Below are 13848 nucleotides of genomic sequence, written 5' to 3'. Positions count from 1 at the left end.
ACTGAGACGTGTCCTGCTTGAATTCATTCTGGGGGCTGCTCTGTGTTCCCAGGTCACGTCCATCATTGGGACTGCCCTGCTCTGTTGATCCAGTGCAGACACTGACTGGTGGGAGCCTCTTACCTCCCCAGCTGTGTTACCTGGTTTTCCTGGATCTCCTCTTGTTGGCCCTGAGGACTTGGGGTCCGTGTTTCCGCACAGGAGCATGCCTCCTTTCTGATTGCTTGGTGCCCAAGCCAGCCAGCTGCCTGCAAATCATTCTTCATTGGCACTGCCTTTGTTCTACCCGATTATGTATGGCATTCTAATTCCTGACTTTGCCAATATTAGAGGGGTTGAAAGAAATCTCAGTATTATAAGAGCTAGAAATATTTGGTTGTGGTTGCTATATTAGGCCAGTAGAAATTGAGAGGTGATTAAGCACCATGAGTAGTATAATTTACGTAAGAGAAATTATCTACTTATTGAGTCTATATATTCTCTGATGGCCATCTGTATAATGGGAACATCACTGGAGGTGTTTTAGTGGTTCCATCGGTCAACTCTTAAGTCAGAAAAGTGACAACTGCATCAAAAAAAGACCAGAATTTCTCAAAATCAAAATAATCTGGAAATCGAATACAACAATTTTCATGAACAAACTGGGCTTTGGCTGACTCTCTGTGGCTGACTCCAGTAGGAGCCATCTTAGCTCCGCTCTGCTGATAATCGCTCTGCCTCCTTCTCTTGAGAAAACACTCGCTCTCCCCGTGTGCCCTCACCCCCTGCATCCCCCCAGGGCTGAGTGCTGGCTCACTCAGTGGGTAGGCACTGCCCTTCCCCAGCCTGCAAGCTGTTCCTTTCTCTCCATCCTCTCTCACTCCACACGCTGGGCAGAGCATCTCTCCAGGTCAGGCTCTGTGCTGGGTACTGGCGTACAGGAAGGGGATGATATCTCAGCCCCAGGAAGCTCGCAGTACGCGGTATGAGGGAAGAGAGCCCAGAGATGAACAGACCCTACTTAATGGCACAGTCAAATGTCAATACCCTTTGCCTAGAGGCCATCCTTGAGGCCTGATTGATCAGTTTGCCTGGGAATATCACAGTTTTAACCACTCAGAGTCCTGCATTCCACCAAACTGAGCCAGTTGGCCCCCCTCTGGCTGACATAACCCCCCACCCAGCAGGTGGGCCTCTTTTCCTGTCACCTGACACCTTCTTAGATTCCTGTCTATCATCTCCATGGACTGTGAACCCACAGGACAGCATCCATCAGACTGATGTCTGTGCTCCCATGCAAGCTCAGGGCCAGACAGAGAGGATGCGATTGAGGGATGGGGCAGGGAAGCATCTAGAAGCCTGTTCTATGAGAACAGCTGAAGCTACTCAGCCTGGAGAGCAGGGAGACTTAGTAAGAAGAGTAATTGTCCTCGAAGTGCAGGGCTGCTAGGACGGCCTGCAGATCTCCCTAAGGAAGGAGTGTCTGACAGACCCGAGGACACCAGCACGGGGTCCTGGGAGGGAGGGAGCTCCCCGGACTCACTGATTGATTGATCAAATATTCCTGGTTTTTCCCAGGAACCACGTGCTTGTTACACAACAAGACTTTGTCCTGTGGACTTGCTGACCAGGACCATGCTCTGAGAGCCCTGGCCCTCCCTGCCCTCCCACTCCCCCCATCCCACCCCTTGCTACCTCCTGGTTGTGCCCGTGGCTAATTAGAAGCCCTTCAAGAACATTTTTATAATCACATTGGAGAGATCGGTTTTGCAATATCAATAGCAAAACCATTTCTCCATTCAAATACATGAGAATTTCAAGATTAAGTTTTATCTTTAATCTAAATTATGATATTTTCCTACTAAGTTTAATTTGAAGTGCAACCAGAAAATGTGCTCAACTGGGACTGCATCCCTTGCTTCCATCACCCGTAGAGGGTCCACCACTTTCAGTCCTACTTTATTGAAGTACTACAGTTGTAGCAGGAGTAGTTTTACTTATTCCCTTTTATCCTTTGTTAGAATGGATATTTATTACGTTGAGGTAGGTTCCCTCTATGCCCACTATCCGGAGAGTTTTTATCATAAATGGCTGTTGAATTTTGTCAAAAGCTTTTCCTGCATCTATTGAGGTGATCATATGGTTTTTATTTTTTAATTTGTTAATATGGTGTATCACATTGATTGATTTGCGTATATTGAAGGATCCTTGCATCCCTGGGATAAAGCCCACTTGATCATGTTGTATGATCTTTTTAGTGTGTTGTTGGTTTCTGTTTGCTACTATTTTGTTGAGGATTTTTGTGTCTATAGTCCAGGAGCATGGTATATTTCTCCATCTGTTTATGTTTATGAAGATATTGGTCTGTAATTTTCTTGTTTTGTGATATGCTTGTCTGGTTTTGGTATCAGGGTGATGGTGGCCTTGTAGAAGGAATTTGGGAGTATTTCTCCTCTGCAGTTTTTTGGAAAAGTTTGAGAAGGATAGTTGTTAACTCTTCTCTAAATATTTGATAGAATTCGCCTGTGAAGCCATCTGGTCCTAGGCTGTTTGTTGGAAGATTTTTAATTACAGTTTCAATTTCATTACCTGTGATTGGTCTGTTTATATTTTCTAATTCCTGGTTCAATCTTGGAAAGTTGTACCTTTCCAAGAATTTGTCCATTTCTTCCAGGTTGTCCATTTTATTGGCATATAGTTGCTTAGAGTAGTCCCTTATGATGCTTTGTGTTTCTGCAGTGTCAGTTGTAATCTCTCCATTTTCATTTATAATTTTATTGATTTGAGTCCTCTCCCTTTTTTCTTGATGAGTCTGGCTAAAGGTTTATCAATTTTGTTTATCTTCTCAAAGAACCAACTTTTAGTTTTATTGATCTTTGCTATTGTTTTCTTTCTATTTCATTTATTTTTGCTCTGATCTTTATGATTTCTTTCCTTCTACTAGGGTTTTCTTTGTTCTTTCTTTTTCTAGTTGCTTTAGGTGTAAGGTTAGATTGTTTATTTGACATTTTTCTTGTTTCTTGAGGTGAGCTTGAATTGCTATAAACTTTCCTCTTAGAACTGCTTTTGCTGTGTCCCATATGTTTTGGGTTGTCGTGTTTTCATTGTCATGTTTCTAGGTGTTTTTTTCTTCTTCTTCTTTGATTTCTTCAGTGATCTCCTGGTTATTTAGCAGTGCACTGTTTAGCCTCCATGTATTTGTGTTTTTTACAGTTTTTTTCCTGTAATTACCTTCTAATCTCATAGCATTGTGGTTGGAAAAGATGTTTGCTACAATCTTAATTTTCTTAAATTTTCCAAGGCTTGATTTGTGACCCAAGATGTGATCTATTCTGGAGAATGTTCCATGTGCACTTGAGAAGAAAGTGTATTCTTCTGCTTTCAGGGGCAATGTTCTAAAAATATCAATTAAGTCTATCTGGTCTATTGTGTCATTTAAAGCTTGTGTTTCCTTATTAATTTTCTGTCTGGATGATCTGTCCATTGGTGTAAGTGAGATGTTAAAGTCCCCCATTATTATTGTGTTACTGTCGATTTCTCCTTTGATGGCTGTTAGCATTTGCCTTATGTATTGAGGTGCTCCTATGTTGGGTGCATAAATATTTACAATTGTTATGTTTTCTTCTTGGATTGATCCCTTGATCATTATGTAGTGTCCTTCCTTATCTCTTGTAACAGACTGTATCTTAAAGTCTATTCTATCTAATATGAGTATTGCTACTCTAGCTTTCTTCAGATTTCCATTTGCATGGAATATCTTTTTCCATCCTCTCACTTTCAGTCTGTATGTGTCCCTAGGTCTGAAGTGGGTCTCTTGTAGACAGCATATATGTGGGTCTTATTTTTGTATCCATTCAGCCAGTCTGTGTCTTTTGGTTGGAGCATTTAATCCATTTACATTTAAGATAATTATCAATAGGTACGTTTCTATTACCATTTTCTTAATTGATTTGGGTTTGTTTTTGTGGGTCTTTTTCTTGAGTTTCCCACTTAGAGAAGTTCCTTTAGCATCTGTTGTAAAGCTGGTTTGGTGGTGCTGGATTCTCGTAGCTTTTGCTTGTCTGTAAACTTTTGATCTCTCCATTGAATCTGAATGAGAACTTTGCTGGGTAGAGTAATTTTGGTTGTAGGTTTTTCCCTTTCATCACTTTAAATATGTCCTGCCACTCCCTTCTGGCCTGTAGAGTTTCTGCTGAGAAATCAACTGATAACCTTATGGGGATTCCCTTGTATGTCATTCTTTTGCTTTTCCCTTGCTGCTTTTAATATATTTTTCTTTGAATTTAATTTTTGTTAGTTTGATTAATATGTGTCTTGGAGTGTTTCTCCTAGGGTTTATCCTGTATGGGACTCTCTGTGCTTCCTGGACTTTCTCATGTTATGGAAGTTTTCAGCTATAATCTCTTCACATATTTTCTATTATAGAAATAGAAAGACCCTTTTTCTTTCTATTATTCTTCTGGGACCCCTATAATTCAAATGTTGGTGTGTTTAATGTTGTCCCAGAGAATTCTGAGACTGTCCTCAATTCTTTTCATTCTTTTTTCTTTATTTTGCTCCGCAGCAGTTATTTCCACCATTTTATCTTCCAGCTCACTTATCCATTATTCTGCTATTGATTCCTTCTAGAGTATTTTTAATTTCACTTATTGTGTTGTTCATCACTGTTCGTTTGCTCTTCAGTTCTTCTAGGTCCTTGTTAAGCATTTCTTGTATTTTCTCCATTCTGTTTCTGAAATTTTGGATCATCTTTAGTATAATTACTCTGAACTCTTTTTCAGGTAGGTTGCCTATTTCATCTTCATTTATTTGGCCTTGTAGGTTTTTACCTTGCTCCTTCGTCTGTAACATAATTTTTTGTCACTTCATTGGTTTTTTTTTTTTTTTTTTTTGATGGGTGGGGTTGTATTCCTGTCTTACTGGTTGTTTGGCTTGAGGTGTCTAGCGGAGTTTGCAGGTGGTTGGCTAGAGCCAGGTCTTGGTGCCGAGATGAGGACCTCCAGGAGGCCTCACTCTGATTAATATTCCCTGAGGTCTGAGGTTCTCTGTTAGTCCAGTGGCTTGGACTCAGTGCTCCCACCACAGGAGCTCAGGCCTGACCTCTGGCCTGGGAACCAAGATCCCACAAGGCATGCAGTACAGCAAAAAACAAAAAAAGAAACAAAAGGAGCTGTACAATAACAAAGAATAAAAAATAAAATAAAATTAGAAAGATAAAAAATACATTAAGAAAAATAAAAATATTATTGAAAGAACTGCAACAAGGTAAAACAAAACCACAACAGAATAAAGAAAAGAAAAGTGGGTTGTGGGGGGCAAGCCAAAAGGAGCAGAAAAAAAACAAAGAATAAAATTAGAAAAATAAAAGATTTATTAGAAAAATAAAAATATAAATGAATCAACAACAAGGTAAGACAGAACCCCAACCTAAAAGAAGAAAAAAAAAGAAAGAAGAAGAAAAAAAAAGGCTCTGGCTATCGCATAGAGCTTCTGCAGGGGTGGGACTTAGGCAGGGGTGGGGTTTAGGGTGAGGCAGGGCCTAGGCATGGTGGGGGTGGTTACTTTTAAGCATGGGGCAGGGCCTAGTCTTAGGGCTTGTGCAGAAGGGGAAAGGCAGCAAGTCCTCAGGGTGGCCTCCGGAATGTGGAGTTCCGGAGTTTGGAGGTAAGGCCCTCAGTGAGGGTATGTGTGTGAGGTTTAGGCCCAGTGCAGTTGGAGGGGGTCCCAGAGGGGGGTCTCCGAGTGTAGAGGTAGGGCCCTGGGTGGGGGTGTAGGTGCGGACCTTGGGCTCTTTGTGGCAAGAGGGATGTTCTGAGGGCAGAGGATTATGCCTGGGAGCCCAACAGGCTCCCCAGTGCCCACGTGGGCAGGGAAAGCACTGGCCACATTCCCTTCCATTCCTCTGTCTCCCCTGAGGGCCTCCCCCATTGCTTCTGGACCCCTAACCATGGGAGGGTCCTGCTGGGTGTAGGAACTCCTCCTCTCCCTCAGCCGCCCCTCAGGGGTGCCGGTCCCATAGGTCTGGCCTGCCCCTCTCCTCCCTCCCACTCCCTCAGGACCCACGCATCTGGAGGGGGCCTCTGTGGGCAGAGGATCAGGCCCGGCATCTCAGCAGACTCCCAGGGGCCAAGTGGGCAGGGGAAACCCTGGCCACACTCCCTTTTTATCCTGTGCCCTCCCAATGGTGCCCCACTTTCCCCCTCCAGGCGTGGGATCCCTTCCCCTCCCCCACCCACCCCTAAGAGGCACGGGTCCCGTCCCACCTCCACTTCTCCTCCCCCCTCATTACCCCCAAAACCTCATGTCCTACCCGGTCGCTGGGGTTCCTCCCATCCCCTTGGATGTCCATGGTCCCCTTAGGTGTCCGTGGTCCCCTACCGGTGCCTGGTAGGTGTCCTAGTTGTACAGAGACACGAATTCCACGTCCTCCTAGTCCGCCATTTTGACTCCGCCCAGCAGGCGGATTCTTAACCACTGTACCACCAGGAAAGTCCTGCAACACTTCTTCCTAACAATACGTTCATTATTAATCACTTGTTACAAGCTATTCCTATTTAATTAGCCATAGCATTCCTAATGTTAATTGTACAAAAAGTTTTAGGGTATACACAACTTCAAAAAGGACCTAGTATTATTGTCTTCTATGGACTACTATAAGCACCAAAGCTGTAAAATTATTAAAGAATCATTATAACCATGAACTTCCTCTATGTTAATATTTATCATTATATCACTTCTGTTGCTTGCCTTAATGTTAACAAATTGAATGCCCTTACCCATACCATATCCATTAATTAATATGAAATTAGGGATATGATTTATTATACCAATAGCAAGTTAGCTGTGTACTCCATCCTAAGATCAAGATAGGCTTCAAATTCAAAATATGCCTAAAATTGGTACATAGGAGCAGTTGCACAATTTCATATGAAGTAATTTCAGCAATCATTTTATTATCAGTTATATTAATAAGTGGGTCATGTATACTACGTACTCTTATGATTACTCAAGAATATTTATGATTAAATTTCCCCTCATGGCCACTTACCATAATAGGATTTATTTCAACTTTAAAAGAAATGACTTGAGCTCCATTTGACTCAACTGAGGGAGAATCAGAAGCTGTACCTGGCTTTCATGTTAAATATGCAGTTGGACCATTTCCCTATTCTTCTTAGCTGAGTATGAGCTGAGTATGCTAATATCATCATGATCAATACTCCTATAAAAATTCAGTTTTGGGCTTCCCTGGTGGCGCAGTGGTTGAGAGTCCGCCTGCCGATGCAGGGGACACGGGTTCATGCCCCGGTCCGGGAGGATCCCACATGCCGCGGAGTGGCTGGTCCCGTGAGCCATGGCCGCTGAGCCTGCGCGTCCACAGCCTGTGCTCCACAACGGGAGAGGCCACAACAGTGAGAGGCCCGCGTATCGCAAAAAAAAAAAAAAATTCAGTTTTTAAAGTTGAAGTATAGTTGATTTACTATGTTGTGTTAGTTTCAGGTGTACAGCAACATGATTTAGTTATACATATATATATATATACATGTATATATATTATTTTTTAGATTCTTTTCCATTATAGGTTATTTAAAGATATTGAATATAGGTCCCTGTGCTATACAGTAGGATCTTGTTGTTTATCTATTTTCTATATAGTCGTGTGTGTCTGTTAAACCCAAACTCCTAATTTATCCCTCACCCTCAAAATTCAATTTTTAGAAGCATTTCATAACCTCTGTATTCCAGAAATATACACATTTGATTTTAGTTTTAAGACTTTAACAATTTTATTTCTATGAGTGCAAGCATCTTACCCATTATTTTGTTATGGCCAACTCATTCATTTCCTATGAAAGAATTTCCTGCCACTAACCTGAGCCCTATTCATGTGACATGTTTCAATCTCCATTACGTTATCACTATTCCACCACAAACATAAAAAAAAAAAAGAAGAAAGAAAGATACTGTAGTTTTAAGCCAATGATATTTGAGGAGATTTTGGACTGGAGTTAATGTTGTAATGGGTTGAGGATTTTGGAATGTTAGGATGGGATGAATGTGTTTTGCAAAGGGGATGAACAAGAATGTTTGAGAGCCAGAGGGAAGACTTCAGTAGGCTGAAAAATGACCCCCAAAGATATCAGGTTCTCATCCTGAGAACCTGTGGATGTTATATGATTTGGGAAAAGAGTCTTTGTAGATGAGATAACTTAAGAATCTCAAGCTGGGGAAATTTTCATGGGTTATCAAGGTGGGCCCTAAATGCAGGGAGAGATTTGGCACACACAGAGGAGAAGATCATGCATGCCAAGATGCAGAAGAGAAAGACTGGAAGATGTTGGCCTTGAAGATTGGAGTGATGCAGCCACAGCCAAGGAATGCTGGCAGCATCAGGGAACGGATTCTCCACTAGAGCCTTTGGAGGAAGCACAGCCCTGCTGACACTTTGGCTTTGGTTCAGGATGCTGAGTTTGGACTTGAGGCCTCCAGAACTGTGAGAGATTAAATTTTTGTTGTTTTCAGTGACCATGGTTGTGGTAATTTGTTACAGCAGCCCTAGGGGTTTTGTACCAGAGGAGGGGGTGTTGTAACAAATACCTAAAACTGTAAGTGGCTTTGGAATTGAGTAATAGGTAGAGGCTGGAAGAATTTTGAAGTGCATGATAGAAAAAACCTAGACTGCCTTAAACAGATGATTAGTAGGCATATGGACATGAAAGACACTTTGGTGAAAACTCAGAATGAAGTGGAAGCATGGAAGGAAATGCTTATAGTCTTACAGAATATACATTTCATCATAACAGAATGTTGGGCGAAATATAAACATTAAAGGCGCTTCTGATGATGGCTCAGAAAGAAATGAGGAACATGTTATTGGAAACTAGAGAAAAGCAAATCTTGTTATACAGTGGCAGGAAATTTAGCCGAATTATATGCTACAGTTGTGTGGAAAGCAGGGCCTCTAAGAAATGACCTTGGATATTTAGCTGACAAGATTTCCAAGCAAAATATTGAAAATATAGCCTGGTTTCTTCTTGCTGCTTATAATAAGAAGTGAGAATAAAGAAATAAATTGAGGGAAGAGCTGTTAAACAAAAAGAAACTAGTTCTTTATGATTTGGGAAATTGCCAGCCTATCCAGATTGCAAAAATTAGGCTAAAATGAAGAGAATCTCTCTTAGGAAATCATGCCGTGCAGAGAAGTCCAAGGGTGTCCTTTGTCGGTTCTGAAGAGGTCAAATGTGTGACACATAGCTTCTCTCAAGAAACTCAGAAGGCAGGAATAGAGGTGGGATTATTCAGGAAAAGCCTCTGGAGGATCTTCCTGTCTAATGGTGTGAAGCCCTGTGACATACAGGGGAGATCCGCAGGATTTATGAGAATGTTCTATTAGCTGAGCTAGCTTGTACTGAAAGGGATCAAGAGAGGACAAAATGAAGGAAGGCTGCTGGACTCCAAATTCTACAGGAAAGAAACAAGCTAACAAAACTACTCAGCTGCAGATATGTGCTGTCCTTCAAGAGAAAGGGAGAATGACTCCAAGACAAAACCTTAGTGTCAGAGGGTACAGTCATGAGCCCAGAGGATGGAACCTCAAGCCACAAAGGATTATTCCCAGGTCTGAAATACGACGACATTTGCCCTGCTGAATTTTGAAATTGCAACAAACCAGAGACTCCTTTCTTCTCTTGTCTTCCTTTTGGAATAGGAGTGTCTATAACTCTTATACTAGGCTTTGTCACCAATTTACTTTGAGAACAGATAAATTGTTTTTTACTTTCACAGGGCCAAATATTTAGGGGAATTTTGTTCCAGGATGGCTGATACCCAGGCTGACACCCATACCAAAGTGAGATGATTTAGGTAATAAGATTGAGACTTCTGAGCCGATGATATTTCCATGAGACTTTGGACTTGAGTTGATACTATAAAGGACTGAGGTTTTGGGGATTATAGGATGGAGTGAATGTATTTTGCAAGTGGAATGGACATGAATCTTTGGGAGATAGAGGGCAGACATTCGTAGGCTGAATAATGACTCCCAAATATATCAGATTCTATTGATAATTCTAGGACCATGTAAATATTACCTTACTAGAAAAAATGGTCTGGGAAGATGTGATTACATTCAGAATTTTGAGACTGGGAGATTATCCTGGATTATCAAGGTGGCTCCCAGATTAAATCATTTGTATCCTGATAAGAGGGAGGCAGAGGTAGATGTAACACACATGGGAGATGATCATGTGAAGACAGAGTGAAAAGAGATTTGAAGATGCTGATTTTGAAGAATGGAGATATGTGGCCATAAGCCAAGGAATTCCAGCAGTCACCAGAAGCTGGAAAAGAAAGGGAATGAATTCACCCTAGAGATTCCAGAGAGTGTGGCTCTGCCACTATCTTGATTTTGGCCCAGGGATACTGATTTCACACTATGGCCCCAAGAATGATGACACATTAAATTTATATTGTTTTAAGCCACCAAGGTTCTGGTACATTGCTACAGTTGTCCCAGGAGACTAAGATGGGTAGGATAGTAATCCTTTCTCTGAATACCTCATAGAATTATTCATTCATTCAGTCATTCTTTCACTCAAAAATTACTATCTTTTGAGTTCACGGTTTAGTGCCTAAAGGCAGAAAAAAAAATTAGTACAATAAATTATGATAAAGGATGTCCTGAAGGAATGAATAGTAGGCATAGACCACCTAGAGAAAGAGAAAATTAAAAAATAAAGATATCTTGGAGGATGGATAGAATACCAGTTGGCAAACGCTAGAAAAGATTTTAAAGTATTAGCAAATCCATGGATATCATACAGAAAAAAGCCAGGGATGAGGACACCATCTTCAACCCAACACTTCTCTCACTTTTCTTATGATTATCTCCTTCAGGGTCATATCCAAGACCCAAAACGCAGAAAGTAAAAAAAATATGCATTTCAGGAAGAATTCCTTGGAAGGCATCCTCCAAGGGGCCCCATTTCCTACAGACATGCTCTTCCACCTATTTACCTCTTACTCCCAACACCCTCCTCCTTTGCCCGTCCTCGTGACAGCTAATGCATTACACAACCCATGAGGCCAGAGTTCTTTCCTTTCTCCCCTAAATCCTGGGCTCGGTCCAAACTCCAGGGCATGTAACCACTTACATTCATTCCTCTCCACTTTCCCCCAGTTCTGTGGTTGCTCTCCATCCCCCTCTGGGTCCCCCTCGCCCCCACACCCCCCCCCCACAGGGACTCTTGGACTCCAAATCTCTCCCTTACTTGGCTCAGCACCAGCGTTTCGCCCACAGCATAGGGGCAGTAAGGGAAAGACCTTTGAAGTGGGAGAGCCTGGGTTTGAATTCTGGTTGTACCTCTTTCTTTCCCTCCCTCAGTCCTCGGCTTCTTCTATATAGGTGGGCTCACAATGCTCACAAACTCCTAGAACTCATCAATGAATTTGGTAAAGTTGCAGGATACAAAAGTAATGCACAGAAGTCTCTTGCATTCCTATACTCTAACTATGACAGATCAGAAAGAGAAATTAAGGAAACAATCCCATTTACCATTGCAACAAAAAGAATAAAATATCTAGGAATAAACCTACCTAAGGAGGAAAGACCAGTACTCAGAAAACAATAAAACACTGGTGAAAGAAATCAAAGATGACACAAACAGATGGAGAGATATACCATGTTCTTGGATTGGAAGAATCAACATTGTGAAAATGACTATACTACCCAAAGCAATCTGCAGTTTCAATGCAATCCCTATCAAAGTACCAGTGGCAGTTTTCACAGAATTAGAACAAAAAAATTTTACAATTCGTATGGAAACACAAAAGACTCCAAATAGCCAAAGCAATCTTGAGAAAGAAAAATGGAGCTGGAGGAATCAGGCTCCCGGACTTCAGACTATACTACAAAGCTACAGTAATCAAGACAGTATGGTACTGGCACAAAAACAGAAATATAGGTCAATGGAACAGGATAGGAAGCCCAGAGATAAACCTACACACGTATGGTCACCTTATCTTTGATAAAGGAGGAAAAAATATACAGTGGAGAAAAGACAGCCTCTTCAATAAGTGGTGTTGGGAAAACTGGACAGCTACAAGTAAAAGAAAAATTAGAACACTCCCTAACACCATACACAAAAATAAACTCAAAATGGATTAAAGACCTAAATGTAAGGCCAGACACTATCAAACTCTTAGGGCAGAACAGGTAGAACACTCTATGACATAAATCACAGCAAGATCTTTTTTGACCTACCTCCTAGAGAAATGGAAATAAAAACAAAAATAAACAAATGGGACCTGATGAAACTTACAAGCTTTTGTATAGCAAAGGAAACCATAAACAAGACGAAAAGACAACCCTCAGAATGGGAGAAAATATTTGCAAATGAAGCAACTGACAAAAGATTAATCTCCAAAGTGTACAATCAGTTCATGCAGCTCAATATCAAAAAAACAAACAATCGAGTTTAAAAAAGGGCAAAAGACCTAAGTAGACATTTCTCTAAAGAAGATATACAGATTGCTAACAAACACATGAAAGGATGCTCAACATCACTAATCATTAGAGGAATGCAAATCAAAATTACAATGAGGTATTACCTCAAACAAGTCAGAATGGCCATCATCAAAAAATCTAGAAACAATAAATGTTGGAGAGGGTCTGGAGCAAAGGGAACCCTCTTGCGCTGTTGGTAGGAATGTAAATTGATACAGCCACTATGGAGGTTCCTTAAAAAACTAAAAATAGAATGACCATACGACCCAGCAATCCCACTACTGGGCATATACCCTGAGAAAACCATAATTCAAAAAGAGTCATGTACCAAAATGTTCATTGCAGCTCTGTTTACAATAGCCTGGAGATGGAAACAACCTAAGTGTCCATCATCGGATGAATGGATAAAGAAGATGTGGCACATATATACAATGGAATATTACTCAGCTATAAAAAGAAACGAAACTGAGTTATTTATAGTGAGATGGATGGACCTAGAGTCTGTCATACAGAATGAAGTCAGAAAGAGAAAAACAAATACCGTATGCTAACACATATATATGGAATCTAAAAAAAAAGAAAAAAAAAAGGTCATGAAGAACCTAGGGGCAAGACAGGAATAAAGATGCAGACCTACTAGAGAATGGACCTGAGGATATGGGGAGGGGGAAGGGTAAGCTGGGACAAAGTGAGAGGGTGGTGTGTACATATATACACTACCAAACGTAAAGTAGACAGCTAGTGGGAAGCAGCCGCATAGCACAGGGAGATCAGCTTGGTGCTTTGTGACCACCTAGGGGGGTGGGATAGGGAGGATGGGAGGAAGGGAGACAAAGGGGGGAGAGATATGGGGACATATGTATATGTATAACTGATTCACTTTGTTATAACGCAGAAAGTAACACACCATTGTAAAGCAGTTATACTCCAATAAAGATGCTAAAAAAAAACAGTTAAAAAAAACAAAAAAAAAACCCAGCCTTATTGATATATAATTTACATACTATACAATTCATCCACTTACCAACAAAGATTTTTGGAATATTACATTCTTATTTTTTTAATTAGTAATATATATAATATAAAGTTTGCCACTTTAACCATTTTAAAGTATAAAATTCAGTGGCATTAATTACATTCACTTTTGTGTAGCCATTGCAACTACATATTTCCAAAATTTTTGCATCACGCCAAAGAAACTCTGTAGCCATTAAGGATTAACTTCCCATTCTGCCTTCCCACATGCCCTGGTAATCTCAATCCACTTTCTGTCTCTATGAATTCGACTATACTAAATTCTACATATAAGTGGAATCATACAATATTTTTCTTTTTGTGTCTGTCTTCTGTTACTTAGCATAATG

General features: G+C 40.9%; 1 long non-coding RNA gene across 1 annotated transcript in view; it reads left to right on the top strand.

The window, feature by feature from the left end:
* The first annotated feature begins 5586 nt into the window (after nucleotides 1–5586).
* Nucleotides 5587–13848, top strand: part of LOC309823007 — a 61496-nt gene continuing 53234 nt past the window's right edge. Inside the window, exon 1 of the long non-coding RNA XR_014296796.1 lies at nucleotides 5587–5643. This is a non-coding gene — a long non-coding RNA (uncharacterized lncRNA). The remainder of the gene's footprint in view (nucleotides 5644–13848) is intronic.

Source organism: Grampus griseus, assembly GCF_964374135.1.
Source record: "Grampus griseus genome assembly, chromosome: 1".
Lineage (NCBI taxonomy): Eukaryota > Metazoa > Chordata > Mammalia > Artiodactyla > Delphinidae > Grampus > Grampus griseus.
This window is presented reverse-complemented; position numbering and strand designations above follow the sequence as displayed.